This window comes from Dermochelys coriacea, chromosome 12, assembly GCF_009764565.3.
Source record: "Dermochelys coriacea isolate rDerCor1 chromosome 12, rDerCor1.pri.v4, whole genome shotgun sequence".
Lineage (NCBI taxonomy): Eukaryota > Metazoa > Chordata > Testudines > Dermochelyidae > Dermochelys > Dermochelys coriacea.
The window spans coordinates 27,117,556-27,137,707 of record NC_050079.1 but is presented as its reverse complement, the minus strand read 5'-3'; the positions used below and the strand labels follow the sequence as shown (position 1 = coordinate 27,137,707).

At 38.0% G+C, this 20,152-nt stretch overlaps 1 long non-coding RNA gene across 1 annotated transcript; it reads right to left on the bottom strand.

Moving 5' to 3' along the window:
* Positions 1-473: 473 nt before the first annotated feature.
* On the bottom strand, positions 474-11,964 carry LOC119841284. The gene is made up of 3 exons (XR_005288487.2): positions 11,804-11,964; positions 3,340-3,464; positions 474-2,922 (listed from the first exon to the last, which is right to left on the bottom strand). It is a non-coding gene; the product is annotated as an uncharacterized LOC119841284 (long non-coding RNA).
* Between the last annotated feature and the right edge of the window lie 8,188 nt (positions 11,965-20,152).

Below are 20,152 nucleotides of genomic sequence, written 5' to 3'. Positions count from 1 at the left end.
TATGGTGTTGTATATAGTGTGTGAAGCCCTGAGGTCTTTGGGGATGAAAAGTAATATCCCTGTAAATACAGCATCCCCTTCTTTATCATCCCAAGCCTTTGATGCTTTTTTCTCCCTTTCAAGTGTCCTGCCGTCTGTTTTCCCTTCCACCAGTATCATTCTTTGGGTAGTTAACAGAGCATTCCCTCAGTGATGGATGATAGCCTACAGTTAAACAAACTATAAAAGTAAAAGATAAATAGTGCCAATAATTTCAGTTTCTCTTCCCAAGATTTCAAATTTGTTAGACAAATCTGACATTTAGAAATATTATAATAAATAAAAATAATAATCATTAATAGTATATATATATATATATATATATATATATATATATATATATATATATGTTTTGTCAGTGGTGCCATTTATTATAATGAAATTATACTCTTATTTATGCTTGTAAAGGTTTTTATGGCTTTAAAGCTGCAATTCTATTCATATTCTTATACAGGCAGATAAAAAGGTCTCATCATGTGAAAACTGACCATAACTTATTCACTTGTCAGGGGCCTGGCATTAAGAGTTGAGAGGAATCAATTATAGTCACAATCCTATAAGATCTCTTATTCATTGTCCTGCTGCAAACTTGACATATTAGTGTCACTGATGACAAAACAGCAATCACTAATTATAATTTTATTATATATAATCTCTCTTTTGATCTGTATGAACCGTGGAAGTAAGCTGAACCAGGAGAAGTCACAACAAATCTTACAATAGTACCAATACATCACTGAATGAAATTATTAGTTTTAGTTAACAGATGACAGGATTGGTGTATTGAGGATATCCTCATAAGAGAGCAAGGAAAAAAGATGTCTGGAAAGCTAAATGATCATTCCCATAACCATTTGAGACAAGATTTAAGAGGGACCCATGATTTTGGGTGCCCAACATGAGATACCAAATTAGGGATCAGTTTTCCAGTGTGGGTGCTCAGCACTTTCTGGATGTCAGGCCTCTTTAAGATGTTCCTCGTCATTTCTGAGAATCTTGGCTTTCATGTGATAGTAACTAGGACTCCTGGCCAACAAGAATAAATTTTTATTAGCCATTTGGTAGTTTGGAGCCAGATATTGCTAGTAAATGAGAGGACAGATTATGTATTAAACTAGAGTGGAGATGAAAGGACATACAATAGCAGGAATCAGTGTTATTCCTCTTCCTCTCCTCAAGCTGTTTACTTTCTCTCATTTTTTATTGTTATTTTGATATTTTCATAGACGTCTGCATCATTTATAGACTGTTTATAACAGCTGCAACCCCATCCACTGCAAGAATTCATCCCATTACACTTGTAAGTTCAGTGGCAGACTGTCCTCTTGTGTTGTTGCACATAATATTTACATTCAGCTGGTGCCTTTATGTGCAAATTGGAACCCTCTTGTCTTCGTTATAGTACATATGCATGATCAGAGGCACTCTTTGTCATGAAGATTTATTATTTGATGAGTGTTCTGTAAAGAACATACTCATACACTGGAATTGTATGAGCCAACAATGTCCTGATTAATAAAAATGGATTTATTTTGTTTTAGCACAAATAATTTAAGTCAGTGGCATTTCAACCACCACAGTCAACTATAAATATCAGCCCTTGTAAATAGCTTGAGGTCAATCCCACAGAACACATTTTCCAAAGACAAGATGCTGAAAGAACAAAGGACTCAGGGGATTTGAAAGAAAAGACGTCATTCCTCCAGTGTAAATATTTAATTTTTGTTCAGACTGTTCTAAATGGGAGTTCCTGGGTGCTGATAACTTTGGAAGATCTGGCCACAAAAGTCTAGCTGGAAAGCAAACAAACATTCTCTTTTGGGAGAAATTTTGAGATTCCAAGATTCTTTTTCACTCCACATTGGAACAAAAACTAGACCTTTCTAACAATTTTGGGAAAATGAACACACATGCAAGCGTGCGCACACACACAAACAACTAGCTAATTGCTCAGTCTCTCACTTGAGATGAGACAGACCAAGGTTCAAATCCCTGTTCTTCTTGATTCAGAGCAGGGACTTGAATCAGACATCCCAGGTAAGTAACCTAACTACTTAGGTGTGGGTCTACCTCAAATCTCTCTCTGACCAAAAATTCCATCCTGAACTTGAGAAAGTTTCACAGAAACCACAAAAAGTCTCAGTGTTGACCAATGAGGATTTTCAGATAAGGAAATATTTTGTCAGAAGTCCTGACTACCTCTACTGGCCACTTCAGTCAGGTGACTAAGGTGCAGCTGTCAATGTGGAAAATTGGCCCCAATTGTGAGCGCTGAAGTCTTTCCCCTTCCCCCCCTCATTTGGTCAATAGATAATGTTGAAAAAATCTAGATAGCTGTCAGAATCTTTCATAATTCCTTCTTCTGCTACAAGACCACTATTATATTGTCTTCATGATCAATGTGATCACTTTTACAGTTACATTACGTAACATACATTGTTTAATGGGATGAAATATTCATCCATCACTTCCTCTCAAAAATAGTTCTTTGCAACATACCACTCAGAGTTCATGATAAGTTCATAAACTCATTATTTCCTCAGACTCGTAATTTACAAGTGCCTAGTGGGGGAATGACCTCTGATGTGATGTTCCCCAGATCTCCCGTTTTTCCTTTATGTTGCCTTCTTGAAGAAAAGGGCGTTCTGTGGAAAAGACCTCCAAAAAACAAAACCAAAACAAACTAAAAACAACCACAACCACCTATGTTATTGCAAACATGAGTACTTGTAGCATTGGACACCTTATAAAAAAGTGTCAGATGAGCGACTTGTTAATACTCTGGCCTTTGAATTACTGCAGTTCAGATTATTAAATGTTTTTCATTGTTCCATCAGTTACATATGGTAAGGCCACATCATTTCCTGGGGTGGGATGTCATTTCTGGGTACACAGAGTTAAAAGGAAATAATGACAGCCAAGAAGGTGACTCCAACATGCGCAGAGGTCAATCAAAACTCCCAGCTCATTGGTTCTGAATAGCCCAAGCTTTATGTGTGGGTGTTGTGCAATATACAATTATCTTAACTAATTACATACTACAGAATGAACTTAGTCTGGATAAGCCTTCCCAAAATATCCAGGACACCTATAAACCCATATCACAGTGACGGGATGTTTCTGTGCTCCTTTGAATTTCAAATGAGTGTGTGCATGTATATATTTAGTATGTTTTTATTCTGAAACTGTTAATAATATGTCTGTTAATATTCAACAATTTTATTTTACATGGAAATTAGCAGTTCGTGTTCTGTGCAATGACATATACCCTGGGACTCAAACTTTGGAGTAGAAGGATACAACAGCAGCAGCAGCAAGATGCAATGATAACAGGACCTCCAGCACTTTGTTTATTTGAACTTCCTTCCAGACATCTGTGTCTTGTCTTCATGGAGTGGAAATAGTCTTTTTTCACCCTTCACAAGCTATAGACACAGTGTTGCAAACACATGTTCTCTTTTAAAAAAAAGTTCCATAGATTCATGTTTCAGAGAGTCACTTTAGAACCAGTCCCCCGAATGAAATATTAGCACGCAGTGCATTTTAAGTACTCTTGAAATAACATTTTATATAACTACAATAGCATGGCATAATGATGTGCACAATAGCTAGTGTCAACTGGCTTGTTTTTAAAACTTGAATCAGAATTTCCTTGATGCAAATATCTTTTCTTTTGATATGTAATCTTGTCTCCCACTCCCATAAAAAACAAAACAGCAACCTGTAAACAGTTTTTACCCACCTCAGAGCTTCACCTCCCTTTTTTCAGGCATAAAACAGCTCTAAGTCAGTAACTAGACATACAAACTGCTTTCTCCCTAAATAAGCATACAAGATTCAATTTCTAGTGTGCCTTGCAAAGTCTGCATTACTTTTAGTTTGTCTAATAAAATGACAAATAGCGAAGTAAAAATGAAGCTTTTATGTAAATACTTTTTATTAAGATTCTTCTGGTTAGAAAACCATCAGGATGCCTGTTTAATAACAACAAATCATTATAGCATCTTTCTATTTCTACATGCACAGTTTGTGACCTTGAGATGTGTAATGTCTAACAGTATTATTGTTAGTACTTCAATTTTCATGAGCATGTAACAACGTGTGTTTAATTTAACTGAACCAGCATTGTGCTGACAATCTTTAAAAAAAAAAAAAAAGATATAGGGATTCTATGTTCTCGGTGCAAAACTGGTCTACTTAAAGTACTCCATTAATATTCACAGCGTCACTATGGGAGAAAAGAGAATCACTCATATTTTAGACCAAGCTCTTTCTTTGGAATTTCATGGAAAAACTCCTGCTGGCATGAGTTAAATCTCCATTTCTACTGATATATGAACCCTGGTTAGAAGCAATTTTATGTTCGTATTTTGTAGAATTATGCAGCTATAATTATTTAACAATCTTGAATAAATAGGCTTAATTTCAGAGAGTAAGAAGAAATCAAGAGCATATTATTTACCAGCCAGTTCAGCAATAAATGTAGATAACAGGGGATTCTGCTAATACTCATGATTATGACTCTGCACTATAAAAGAGAATGCTCTTTTAAAATAGGCACTTTCACTGTGTTGCTGTGCCTGTTTTCCATAAGTAGGGGGCATGCTGCAGAGAAAGTGTTGCTGAACAAAGAATATTTCTTGGATTTGGGTTTTATCCTATTTGACTGATTAAAAGAAGAACTCATGCTACGCAGAAGAGGCAAAGCTTTGGCTGGTAGGCATATGCATCAGGAGAGCAACTGGACCATGGAAACAGATTTATCTAATCAGAGATAGGAGGTGGTATTTCTTATCAAATCAAGGTGACTGATATCTGAAAGTTTCATTTAGGGAGTCTTAGGCCACACTCAACTGAACTAGAGAGATATGGCTCAGGAATTGCAGAGAAAGGAGATTTTGTGTTTAAGGTACAAGACAGGAAGCAGAAGATGTGTGCTATCTTCCCAGCAGTGCCACAGAAGGTATGTATGCACTTGAATGTGTTGGACAAGATCTGGCATTTCATGGAATATTTAAATTTCAAGACAGGGTTAGCCCTAAACTTTCAGTCAGTAACAGAGCTGTGTTTCTAAACAGTCTTACAAGGTTCAGCTTTGAAGCCCTATCATACAAACAAGTAAATCAAATCCGTGGGACTACCCACGAGCTCGATCCAAAGCTCACTCAAGTCAATGCAAAGACTCCCATTGACTCCAGAGGGAGCTGACTCAGGCCCCATGTGGACAAAATTGTTCATGTGTGATTTCAGGATCAGACCCATACAACACAAATTATAAAAAGAAGTATTTTGTGTTTTATGGTGTGGTTCTGTTCCTGTGGATTTGTTTGTACCCATTTTCAAAAACTGGTGATAGAGACAAATTCACTTTTTGTATTTCGGTTTAAAAGGAGACTTTAAAATATGGAGTTTCCTGACATAATATGCAATGTTAAAAGATGCAAACTAATAATGTCGAAACCTCAGACAACAATATCAGGTTGGATTGTAAAGCTGCAGTAGTATAAAAGGTGTTCAAAATTAAAATACAAATACAATGGCACCATGAAAAGTACAGCCAAAAGTATATAGTAGGTGGAAAACTTTATGAAGAACTTGATTCATGACCTTGGCCCACTTTGGAGAACATTATGAATAGTCAACCAAAGATATTCTACACCCAGGCCTATTTGGTCTCATCCTGGATGTTAGAATCTGTCTTCCCACCCACCACTTCAGATAAACACTAACACAAACCCAGGCCTAGAATATGTAAAGACCACAACATACTTTATACATGCCTATGGGGAAATCAAATAGCCCTTTCTTCTTTAATGCTGTCATTATCAATTCTACATGCTAGAGACGGACAGTTATTCCACAAAAATTAAGCGGGATATCATACACAGTGAAGGCCCAGTTTGGTTTGCTAAAATTTTCAGTTTGTAGTTCTTTGCTTTGTCTATTCAGTTATTATTTTGCTGTGGCTAAAACTCAGTTTTCATCTTTGTAATTTGAATCTAGACGGATTGCAGGCTCAGATAACATAAAACTGGTTAGTCGACTTTCGTAGCATATTTATACTGCAACAGGGAAATTTTACTGTTGTCTGCAGTTTAGTAGTGCATGCTATGGAATACAGTCAGTGTTTTATGTACTCTTAAAACTGCAAACTGCAGCCCCTCTGTTGATAGTGACCCTAAATCTGTCTCACTAACAAAAAATCTCTTGCCTGTTCTGAAACAGTAATATTGAGTAAAATTTAATTCAAGAACATACCACCTCTTCAGCAAGAGGCATTATATTTCACTCATGAAATTTAGATGGTTTTTCTCCCTCTTGCTATATTTGATACACAGTATCACAGATCAATGGTAAAAGCTCAGCATCACAGAGCAACCAAATATTTTTAATTAATTTGCAATAGCATTACTGTCACAGTTCTGAATACAAGCTGTTGGCTGTATAAGGTGCCACAAGATATTTCTGCTACAGAAAGTGTAATATAACTGTTGCTCTAATTAGAATCTTTTGGTATATTCCCACTCTGATTTTTAATGCCTTTCTTTCCCCCACAGTACTGAAGAACTTGTATGGAAAAATCCTTCTGAAACTGGTCTCAGTTGGTGTGGTTTATAAATCATTTATTGTCATTCATGGCAGCAACTAACTTAGTAATTAAAACCAAATTCAATGGCTTTTCAGAAATGCCCAGATTTGGAGATGGCACACAACAATAAGCAGATATTTGAGCCACACTAATTACATTTAGCTTACAATTGACATGTTTACTAGTTCATTATCATAGATAATGGATGTTTAGTCTATGCATAGGGCCAAGAAGCAGGAGACTGGAGCTCTATCAGCTTTGCAACTGCCTTGGTGTGTCACTTTGGGAAAGTTACTCAAACCACTTGGTGCCTGGTTCTGTTCAAAGTTACACTGGTGTAAAATCAAGTGTAACTCTGTCAAAGTCAATGGAGTCGCACCAGCACACATAAGGATAGAATTATGCCCTCTGAGCCTAATTTCCCTTGTATGTGGAATATGGATCACACTGTCTCACAACAGTCTTGTATTGCTTTGCAAAAAAAAAAAAAAAAAAAAAAAAAAGTATTTCAGGTCCTTTAGACTGTGTCATGTGGTATAATTTACATGTGCATTTTTTTAAAAATAAAAAGGAAAGGATTTGAAGGCTTGCTGCTAACAATCAACCATGCTTTGTTTTCACTGTCCAAACAAAGTCATGCCACACCTCTTATGTAGTGTAGTATAACAATTGGTTTCCTGCACTAAGAATTACCACGAGGAGACCCAAGTGATTTACCACGAAATCACAGTACTCCTCCCATAATTTATATCCGTTAGATATAAACATGTTCATAGGCAAGGATAGGCCACAGTTTTCAAATTTGGGTGCCTAAAGTTGTAGATTTAGGAGTCTAACTGAAAGAAGCTAAGTTTGAAAATATATCCACAGATACCCACATTGCCTACTGAGAAGCAGTCAGAATACGAGTTATGCAGCTCCTCCCAAACAATTGCTTATATACATCTTTATACCATACTACCATGTGTTCTCCATATGCCCCGTATGTAGCACATATAAACATCTGAGAGTTTTTAAACAAAACTTTTTGTATCCTTTCACCACCATGTGTCCAACTTGACAGGCCTCAGAGAGCCAGAAAAATTAAACAATGTCAAGTCCACAATATTTCTATATATTAGAATTGTGACATTTTAAAGTCAGAGAACTTGGGTTTTTCCCAAGGACAGATGTGCTGCATCTGTCATTAGAAAGGGGAGAATCTCCACTTCTCAGTGATGTAAAGGACTTCTTTGTGGCTGGGGAGAGTCAGGGTAGGTCAAATCTGAAATTTGTCACTAGTGCAGGATTAAGTATTGCCCACTCCTGGGGCCTGGCCCAGTGTGATTTTTTTTTTGGGGGGGGGGGGGTTGGGGAGGAGGAAAGAGAGGTGGGGAAAAACAATGAATACAATCCCCCTCTCTCCTGCACACACACTTGCTGAGAAAGAAGAAATAATATATCAGCCTTTTCAAAAATAGTGTTTGTTTGAATCTGCTCAGAGATTTGGAGTTTAAAGTAAATCCCTAGGAGATGAATTAGCAGGCAGAGTGCAAATGAGGCAATTATAAGTGCATAATATATACTGTTTATCACATAGCTCTGCAACTTATCACAGGGATATCACCACCACCAATTTATCTTGCTCCTTTCTCTTACTGTAAATGCTGTTCCTGCTATCCTTCTTCTTTCTTGGCACATGTAGGTTGCACTCTTTGGCATATTGACTCAATGCTAGACTAGTGCAGGTTATGCTCTTTTACTAGATACATCCCAACTGCAATTTACAACACTTCATATCAGCTAAATTAGGCCTCCCTGGGAGTTGCATCCACCTAAATCAGGGATGAATTTGGTATTTTCCTAACCCTGCCATTTTTTATTAGATCATGTTTCAACTTAATTACATTGCATTTTGAAGAAATGCAAAAGTTCTCCTAAATAAAAATAAAAATCAATCTTATAGGGATTAAATATTCACTCATGGGATAAGCTGCTCTCTAAGTGGCAGAAATAAAAAGCTACTTCAAAATTTAGTTTTATTTATTATCATAGGCCAAATAGCTAGAAAAATAGAATGAAATTCTCTAGAATGGCAATGCATTACTGACCTCTTAAAGCCTTTCCCTAATGTTTTTCCATTCTCCATACAACAATGCCCTCAAATGAACAGTAGCAATGATTAAAAATCCATCTGGGATTTAGTAGCATGATCATCTCTCAGTTAAGGCTAAATCTTCTGACATAACCCGGGGCTACAGAAAGCATCAAGATGTACAGAACCAATGCTGGGGTGGGTGGCCCATTTTGCAGATGGGTGAACTGAGGCACAGAAAGGTTAAGTGGTTCGTACAAAGCCACATGGCCTGCATAGGAATTTGCACAAGAAATCACACCGGTGGCACACTAAGTAGTGTCCCATCTCTAGGTGAGCCAATATTTTGGAGGAAGGAGCAAGAAATGCTATACGAGTTTACATGTTGTAAATAGTTATGGAATAACCCTCCCATATGAAAAGTTCCTTGCATTTGGTTTATGGCCTGAAACATTGGGATTTATACCCATGAAAGTCTTACTTAATACTTTCTATTTCAAATACTTCAATCTCCCCCTGCCTTTTTCTGGATCTTTAATGAAAGAGATAATAGCGGTTGTTACAATGGAAGGAAGCCAATGATAACTTGACATAAAACTCCATATTGCACTTCACTGTTTAATGTAGTAACAGTAGACAAGGGTTCAATTCACACCTTATCTTTTGTTGGGGCTGAGACTCCCCATTTTCAACCAAGCAGGCCCATGGAAGGGAGCACAATGGAAAAACACAATAAAAAAACCTTCATTTTCAATAACAAGTTCAGATCGTGATTATCATTGATGAATTGACATCAGTAAGCATTTTTAACTCTGAGTCATAGCTGTATGCGTAGGGGGGAGGGGAGGAGCAGTAGAATAAATCAATAGTGCCATGTAATTTGGTCCCACGGTTCCAAAGAATGCATGGGCCCCCTGACCTCAGAGCACTAGCCAATTCCTGAAAGGGAGATGTCTATTAAATTCTCTTTTTGTTCCTCCCTTATTCTCTTCAGTTTGGCTTCAGTCCACGCCTTTCTCCTTCAGCCACTCCCTTCTCTTCCTCCTCCCCCTGCATCTTGTCCCCCTTTCCCCCTCTCCCTTCCTAAGTCTCCATTAATCCCCTCCCAGAAAACCTGACCAAAAAAAAAAAGAAACCCATGGAAATAGCATAGCATTTGCAAACTTACACCCCCTTCCCTGTTTTGTCAGTTTAGATTGCAAGCTCTTCAGGACATAGGGTGACCAGATGTCTTGATTTTATAGGGACAGTCCCGATTTTTGGGTCTTTTTCTTATATAGGCTCCTATTACCCCCCACCCCCATCCCAATTTTTTACATTTGCTGTCTCGTTATCCTATCAGGACAGGAACTCTCTCTTATTTTGTGTTTCTACAGTATCTAGCACAACAAGGCATGAAGCTGAGTTGGTCCCCAGATACTACTATAACATAGTGAATAACAAAATAATGCAATTTTGGTTCAGTAAGGTTTCTCCTTTAGCTTTTAAACACGAGAGCACTGGAAGTATTTCCCCCTCATTTGAGAGAGTCTACAAGGTCAGCCTTTCTGTGTTAGTCAATCCCAAAGAGAAAAAAAAATAATTTCTCCTTAGAATGCTCCATAATTTGAAGAATATTTTGAACACAATTCAAAGCCTGACCAACACCATTTGTAAGTCAGGAGCAATGTGTATGGTGTGGAATACACACAATACCTTAAACTGGATGATTAATATGCACCTCTTTTTTTCAGTCATTATTTTCTACCTGTTTATAAGCTCACAAAAAAAACAAAAAATCATATCACAAATCACTATGGCCCCTGCACTGAAGGAACACTGCATTTGTTTTCTTTACACCCATCAGCTTCATTATGTATAACTAGCTATCTCAATGAACCGTTTCGTACCAAGTTCTATATAAATTCTCCTGCAGCAAGACGACAGAGAGAGGGAGTGAAGAGGTTTCCACTCCCTAGTGAATATTTCTCTAGCATTAATGGTAATGGAAAATATTATTCAATTTCCAGACTTCATCCATCCTTGAGAAGGAATGGCAAATCCCCCTCACTATAGATGTTGAAGCAGATTATGGAACCTTGTATTTAAAGTTGTGGATAGAAATCTTGACCTTGGGGCATACTGCAGCTCCTTCTGTGGCTGACACTTGTGTACATGTGCTATCATGGTACTGTGCCTAACCACAAAAAGTGCATGTCCGTTTCAGAAGGGTACCACTGCAAACCAGAGTGAGATCTAGAAGCTTTGTCCTAATGACTTAAGATTTATTGGATCAACTTCTGTTGGTGAGAGAAACTTTAAAGATATTACCTCACCCACCCTGTGTCTCTAATGATTTAAGAGGTTTTTAGGCATTCTTCTAGAACGAATACACCACATTTATAACGTATGTTGTCATATTTGTTTTCCACTCAAATAGTGTTCCTGCACCCCCACCTCCATTAAGGCAGAATAGCAAAATACACTGTATGTACCTGGATGGTAAGGAAGATGTACAGAGCTTTATAAATCATGTGTGCTGCTGAAGAGCTCTTTATTTAGTAAAAGGAAGAATGGATATTATACCACAATGTTTAACCACATCACCTATGAACTAGAGTCACTAATAAATTAGAAACCTTAACTCAAACTCAGGCACTCAGATGCTATACTGATGGCAGTCATAAGTTTTTGGATACACAGAACAAAGGCATTTTTTCCCTCAAAGTAGGGCTAAGTGGATAACAGTTTCCACGCTGGTGGTAGTCTAAAAAAAAAAAAAAGTGAGATTGTAAAATCTCCTTTTCTCCTTTCTCAGTTTCATTCAAAGCTTACCTGGCCTTTTCCACTAAGACTTCATCAACAGTTGTTACAGCACAATAATGAGCCTGTATTGATTTATTCTACTGAAATTAACAGTACCAATCATTATTCCCTAGTCTAACAAATAGAAGGGAGGTTCCCTCATTGCCCCTTGTGGGCAGGTGGAGTCAAAAAGAACCGCACAGATATTACCTTTCAAGCTGCCTAGGTTCCTTTTTATCTCCAGAGGGCAATATTTACACCAGAAGCAACAAACCAAACTGATCTCAAATGGTTAGAAAACAAGAGGAAACACTCACCCTGAGCTTCTTGCTTCCCCCTGTAGCAACTGCTCCTTCAAAGCAACCACATCCAGTTTCCCAAACAGCCATGTTTGTTGAGTACTACTTTCTTCCTAAGAAACTGCCTGACCAGCAATCTCCAGCCCTGCCTCGTTATCCTCTTCTGAGCACTTGTGCAAAATAAGGTGGGTCAGTGTTAACCATTTGCCTGCCAGTGAATAGAAACAGGGCTCCTGCATCCAATCAGATCCTCAAACCTACTGCACCCTTTACCCGTTTGAAATCCCTCACAGCACCAAAAACAGACAATTTTCAGCACACGGTCTCCCATCCTTTCTGAACAATGGCATCTTCTCTTTACTTTTTTATTCACAGTAACACAGTTCACATTTACCATTCTATACCTGTTCCTCCACTCTCCTGCTTTTGGCATGGTCACCTTTCTAAACAACTCCCCTCCAAAGCTTTGATTTCCCAGTATGTTATGTAGTGCAACAAGCTGGTTCTTGTCATAAGCTCTTATTCTTAAAGAGCTAAAGAATACAACATTGTATTCACATGCTTTCCTCCTGAATATCTGAGCAGAGAAAGCATGAAACCCTGAATTACTTACAGTTTATAGGGATCCTCTCCATGTTAGTGGCCTGATTCACTATTGTCTTGCACCTTGTGTACTCAGTTATCTCTGCAAAGTGAGTAGAAAGTTTAAAATGCCATTACCATGCAAGAGATTTGTGATATGGTACCATTTTGAACCTGCTTTGCATAGGTGTAAATAACTACGGGAGGTGCATGCCAATGGAGGTCAGTGCCTGAACCTAGGAGCTGCTTGCAGTGAAGGACTGCAGGTAGGCGGGAAAGGTACTTTCAAGTTCAAAGACAAATATTGGTAGATTTTCAAATTTAGTTTCATTTCTTTATTCTAAAATGCAATATACATTTTCAAAGGAATCATTTTTTTTGTTTTTCTATTATACATGTGTAAGTACATGTGCAGTGAATCAAAAGAAGTCTTTCTATGGACTCCAACAGGCTTTGAATCAGGACCTTATTTAACACTAAGAACAATATCTTGACTACTCTGAAAAGATGCATAGGAAAATGACAACTTTATAACATTAGGTTTCAGTAGTCTATCACAAATAGAGAAAAGAAGCCAAAGAAAGTAGCAATTTAGGATCAACATGTATAGTATATTAGGTTTTGCATTGTGCAAATATCCTATATCCTTATTTCTCAACACTGTATTAAATAAAGAAAACACAATAGTTTTCATTTATTTTAATGATGTTCCTGCTAAACAAATGTTTGGATTCTTTTTACATCTGAAGCTTCAGCTTATTGGATTTATTTATATGTCCTTCAGTTTTATTTAAAAAAAAAAAAAGCTCTCCCTAGAAAGACAGGGTTGTGCCATCTGGAATTTTACCAGATGAGTTTTCATTGATCTTCAGTCAGTCTTTGTTTAGTCAACACCTGATATTCTGGATTCTTGTGAGGAAAAGGGGTAGGGGGTCTGAAAGTTGGTTTGTTTATAGAGCTGTCATAATGGAAAAGTCTCAGAGGACTCCAAAGTAAGAGATTGTTTTCAGTGAGGAGAAGAAAACAGCTAGACTGTCTCCAGATATCTTTTCTATGGAACTGGAAGGAATTTTCACTTTTCATGTTGATTCTCCAAGCACATCTTTCTTCTGCAGGTTATTTCCATTTAACAGAACATAAGTAATTATTGTGATGTTACACCCCATACTCTCCATAGAAATATGGTTATGGTATGAATATGGAATAACTAAGATATACTTTCTGCAAGATGTCTTATGTAAGGTATCATTGGGAAGGTTATGATTTACTGAATGTGATTATCCTGTTTGTAGGCATGTATCATTTCTGTATCTATATTTAGGAATATTGACTATGTAACAATTACAACTGTGTTTGTATTTGCGAGACACCCACCAGACAACCGGCCATCACAGCCTTAATGGGCCATTAGGAAGAAACAATAAGACTGTGAAGATACTAATCTCTCTCCTTCCTGAGAGGCATCCTGGGATATAGCTGTGACACTACCAGGTCAGGTGATAAGATCACCTGATACAAAATACCACCTTAGACACTGATGGTACTTTTCCTCTGTAGGGGGATGGTGATCAAACAAAGGTTTCATGCCTTAGGGAAATCCTTTTTAAGGCTGGGGAAGGACTCTCTTCCATTGCCTACCTAAGAAGAAAGACTGCTGAAAGCACCTGAGGGGAAAGGCAGGGGTGAGTCCAGACTGAGACAGGGGTCCAGTCTATAAGAAGAGATAACTGGAACTGTAAACTACAGAAACTGTATCCTGCCTAATTCAACATTTAGGGCGAGAAATTACATTTTGTAATCTGTTTCTTTTGTGAATCAAGCTTAGTTTGCATTTTTGTTTTATTTGCTTAGTAATCTACTTTGTTCTGTTTGCTATCCTTTATAATCACTTAAAATCTGTCTTTTGTAGTTAATAAATTTATTTCTTGTTTATAAGATAACTCAGTTTGTGTAATCCATATCGGGGGGGGGACACAAGAAACTGTGAATATCTCTCTTCACATTGAGGGAGAGGGCAAATTTTTATGAGCTTGCGCTGTGCAGATTTTTCTTTACAGTTCAAGACAATATACCTTTGGGTCTTCACTCAAAAGAAGGTGGGAACCTGAGTGCTGGGGCAAGTCCCTTAAGATGAGTCTTCCCAGAGCTGATCACAGTGTTTGTGTCTTTCTGAAGCTGGGTGGGGCCCTGCCTGTGTGTGTCTGCTAGAGGAGACTGAAGAGCCTGGCTCAACAAGACAGGGTAAAGGGGGCCCAGGCTGGGCTCAGTGGTATCCTAGTACATCAGGTGGCACCTTAAAGGGGGGGCAACCCATCACAATATATATATATATATATATATATATATATATAATCTTTTGGCAAACCTTTGATGAACAAAAGAATACTAAAATTTCTCAAATTCATTTTGTTCATGTTGACAAGAAAAGTCTTACAGTCAGAGTATCCCTGCTGCTATTAGATTGAATGCCCAAATAGCAATGACATTTTTAATATCTCATTGTGTAAGGATGCCCCAAAAGCCATGGCAGCAACATACAAACAAAGCTGATACTTGGTCCCTACCCCACAGAGTTATAGTCTATCATCTTGTTCTGTTTGTTCACCACTTATTGCACTGGGGTCCTGACCCAGGATTGGATCAATACACAATACAATACAAATAATAATAATACCTATATTAAAAAGTCTGTGAAGACTACTTTTAAATGGGGCATGTGCCCTTTTTTGCTTCCTTATAATTTTTAAAGAAGTCTTTAAAACTTTTGTTCTCCCACAATTTTTCTCTCATTATTTCATTACAAATATCAGGAATGCCATGTCTTTTCCTCTCTGATTTTGCTAGAAGTCTTCTTGGGTGTCTCATGGCATGTGTCTGGTATTCTTGTGCACTGTAACTGAAGGAGTAAAGGAGTTTAGTCTTTAAGAAAGATGCCACTTATCAAATTATTTATTAATCATTGAAGTTTTGAACAGCCTGATTAAAAATCTCTCCATCCCTCTCTCATCGGCTCAGCTTTCAATCTCTTGATTTGTGTAATGCCATTATTTTATTCCTTCCACTTGTTATAAAGCTTTTTAGGCTAGATAAGACTTGAATTTCTAATGCCAAAAAAGGGCAGGGAATGGGGAGGGACACCTTTCTTTGAAATGAACTTTCAGGCTACCTTTCTACAGCATAAAAAGGCATAAAGGGACAACTTTTTTTCTTTGTAGCTCATATTTTTTAAAAACAAACACAACTAAAAGACATGAATGATCCTATTATATTAAATAGGAAAAATTAACATAATGCAAGACACTTCTCAATGTTCTGGTGAAGATTATCACCATCATATAGGTATCACTTTACTGCTGCACATACAGCATAAAGTCCTTTCAAGCGAATTTCAGAATATCTAATGAAACGCAAATGCTTGTTAAAAATATTCTGTTTGAGTTTAAACTACAAATCACTCTGTGCAAAGGGATACAGGACCATATGAGAGAGCATGCTAACAAAAAGAATATTGTAAGAGAGGTAAAGTCTCATGTTTCAGAGTTTAAGCCAATCTCTAAATATTAGGGATTAGGATGGGACTTTCATGGGGGATAGATTTTCCTACATCTGCCAACAGCAGGATTTCTTGTACTCTTATCTGAAGTATTTAGTGCTGGCCACTGTCAAGAGACCAGATACTCAATCAGATGGAATGTGGGTGTGGTCCAATGAGACAATTTCTACATTCCTATATGGCCTAAATTGTGTCAGAAGAAGCCCGTGAGATGGCATTCCATTTTCCACCTCAACCTCTAAACTCATGGAAGCCTGGCCACGTGATCACTACACAGTAAGGTTCTGTAGATTCAAGGTGCATGGTTTAGAGTGAGAAGGCAGAATTTCTGGGGTCCAGTGCTACTATATAGCACTGTTATTGGGGAGCCCAGCATGGAAATACCTTAAGGGGATTTACTGCTGACCTTAAAAATATTAATTCTCATTGGTTCCTGCCTGGGGAGGAGGCAGCACTGGTAGCATGGCTGTAGGGAAGAGGGCCTCAAGAAATAACATAGGTGGGACTTACATGTGGATGTACTAGCCCTTCCAGCTGTCACCAGAGATCTTGTAATACTTGTGGGGTTGGAAGACATGACCCTCTTTCCAGATAGGCCAACCCCATTTCCCATCAGCCTGATTCCTTGCAAATTCCACAAGTGGAAAGTCACAAAACAAAATTAATGTGTTTTTAGACTCTTCTTGGCAGGGACCATGTATATTTTTGTGTTCAGACACTGCTGTACCTGTTTGGGGTCTCTGGGTACTACCAGAGTACAAATAATAAACAATAATAAATTATACTAATGGTGATGATCCTGGGGTTAATCAGGTCTATGGAAATCCCCATGTCACTAGCTCTCCTTTGTGGGTTTTCTGCTGCAGGCTATTCTGTAGCCCAGTAAAAATACCTGTTACAGTTACTCCTGTTTCAGCAATGGTGGGAAGAACCTTGCACTCTCTTTTCATCATTGATTCTACAGAGACTTTCCAACAGAATGTGTTGCAAGAAACTCTGCTAAAACCTGTTACCTAAAACTATTGTAATACTCACTTATAGAATAATAATTTATTGGAACACTTAATTTCCTGCTAGTCCTACCTCCCAGGTCAGAACCACAACAACATAACATATAAGATAACATAATAAGATAAAGATATAAAACCATCTGTTGGTGGAGGTGCTGACTACACTAATCATTACAGTATCTTCCTATCATGACCTAATTTCAGAACATTGAGACTGAAGTTTGTGACTGCGCATGGGATGAATGAAATGAGATGCAGGCAGGGGAAGAGCCTTAAAGCCTTAATGACTCTTCATGCATGAACTTCAGAAAGCCAGGAAAGCGGCTTGAAAAGGGGAACAAAATGATATAATAAAACTAGAACAGATGCAACTGCTTGCCAGGCAGGGCCACATTACACCAGTTCATCAATAACTGTAGTGATTCCCCACCTGCTTCTGGATACAGTTTGGGGTGTTTACTTTGGTCTCCTAAACTGTGTGTGTGTCTGAGATTTTGCCTTTTCTTCCTGTGACCCACCATGGCAGATGAATTTAATACAGCCCCACATGACAATCTCGTAAGAAAACTAGGGAAGTTACTATAACATGAGTGCACAACTGATTGAGAGACTGCACTGTAAGTGTAGTTATCAATGGTGTCAAACTGGGAGGGCATATCGTGTAGTGTCCTTTAGGAGTCCATCTTGGGTCCAGTGCCATTCAATATTTTCATTAATGATTTGGATAATGGAATGGAGAATATGCTTTTAAAATGTGTGGATGACACCAAGTTGGGAGGCAAACACTTTGGAGGACAGAATTAAAAAGGACCTTTGGAATTGGAAAATTGATCTGAAACAAACAAGATGAAATTAAATACAAATTAAATGCAAAGTACTGCACTTAGGAAGGAAAAATCAAATGCACAACTACAAAATGGGGAATAATTGACTAGGTGATAGTACTGCTGAAACAGATGGGGGGGTATAGTGGAGCACAAATTGAGTGAATCAACAGTGTGATGCAATTGTGAAAAAGGCAAATATTCTGGGTTGTATTAATGGGAGTGTCACATGCAAGATACAGGAGGTAACTATCCCGCTCTACTTGGCACTGGGTGAGGCCTCAGCTCGAGTACTGTGTCCACTCGGTGTCATACTTTAGGGAAGATGTTGACCAACTGGAGAGAAGCCAGAGGTGAACAATAAAAATGATAAAAAGTTTAGAAAACCTGAACTTTGAGAAAAGGTAAAAAAACCTGGGCATGTTTAGTCTTGAGAGAAGTCGTCTTAAAGACAATCTTCAAATAGATTAAGGAGTGCTATAAAGAGGAGAGGGATCAATTGTTCTGCATGTCCACTGAAGGTAAGACAAGAAGTAACCTGCTTAAGGGAGATTTAGGTTACATATTTGAAAAACTTTCTAACTATAAAAGATTGTTAAACACTGGCAGAGACTTCCAAGGGAGGTTGTAGAATCCCATCATTGGAGATTTTTAAGAACAGGTTAGATAAACACCTGTCAGGGATGGTCTAGCTTTACTTGGTCCTGTCTCAGCAGAGTGGGCTAGGCTGATGACCTTTCAAGGTCCCTTTCAGCCCTACATTTCCATTGTTCTTTGAATTGAGCTGGGGAATTTGTGCTAAATTCGGTCCTAAACTGATCTAACTGAGGCTGAGTTGCTTGAAGTTTAGCGCAAGACTGATCTCTTTTGTCAAGCATTAGCCTCGGATGTACAGAACAGGGTTTGTTTGTTTTGGTGAGGAAAAATTTGCCTCATACAACAGCAGAAATGTGTCTGTATGGTATGGCTGTCATCATCATAGTAACTGAACACCTCACAAACATGTAGACTACTAATTAGAGCTGTATGTATGATTTTTCCAATTCAGTGACCAACCTGAAAAAAAACTTGTTTCAGGTTTATCCAAAGCACGTTTTTCAGCAAGGTCTGGTTTCATTTGAAGTTTATTTAATTTTACTTACGTTTTAAAGTTATTTTGAATTGAAAAGTCAAAATGGTTCATTTCAAAGATGGCACGACAAAGACTGATTTGTTCTTAGCTGGATAATTTGATGAATTTATGCCCATCTAGGCAGTTCTAGTGAACAGAGACGTTCCATCTGAAAAATTTTACCCAGCTGTACTACTAATGTACTTAACCTTCAGCTTGTGCTTAAATATCTTGTTGAACTAAAGATATAATCAGTCCTGAAACATCTCAAACTGAGATCTTGCTATTTTGCATATTAGTTCATTTCTCTTTATTGTTTACTTCAAGTTACAAATTGACCCACATTTAAAATACGACCACGTGTTGACTTGAAATGTCGGCCATGTATCTAGCTTTGATCTGTTGTCACACTCTCTGGGTGACAGCCAATATCTGAAAAATTTTTTAATCCAGGGAAAAGCAAAAAATATAGTTTACTAGTTTCATAGGGAAACAAATATTGCTTTTTAAAAGCTTCAGCTAATGTCATGTGAACTAATCAGTTAGAACAAATCTGCCAAGAACTGGCTGCCTCGGGTAAGTGACTTCAGAATTTGGAGGAAGACATTTTAAAAGTCCTACAGGGGGCATAATTCATTCACTGCCACCCCGCACCCCACCAAAAAAAAATACAACATTAAAGCTGTAAGTTCAAGTGTTGATATTATTTTTCTGTTCAGATATTCATGGAGCTGCAAAAGAACTAATGAGACAACATATTTTGCTGACAATTCAGCCTACAGATGACACCCAACTCCATATCTTGCTCACACCAAAGAGAAACAGCACCAACCACCAGCTTCCTTAATGCCTAGCACCTATATGAAAAGCAGCTGGCTAAAACGGAATCCAGGCAAGACTGACTGAGGTAGGTAAGAAGAGGGAAGCACTTCTAAGAACTTGCCTTTGTAACATTCCCTGGATGTGGGCATCTGACTTCAAAGTGATACATAGCTTTGGGGTCCTTTAGATCTCCACAATAGCAAATAATATCCACTTTCGTCTGTGATTGGTCAGAAAATTGCACTGCTTTCCTATTAATACAGGCCAAATGACCTCTAGGGTTGATTACCTAGCCACATTGGGCAAGATCCTCATGTCAGTACAGTCATTTTGTGCCACTCTGTTGGTGCAAGGGTACCATAAACTGCCATGATCAGACGGGGGTGAGGAGAATTCTCCAGACATTGGGGACAACATGACTAAAGCAAGGCCAAAAATCTGACCTTGGATGAATGCTTTCTGAGG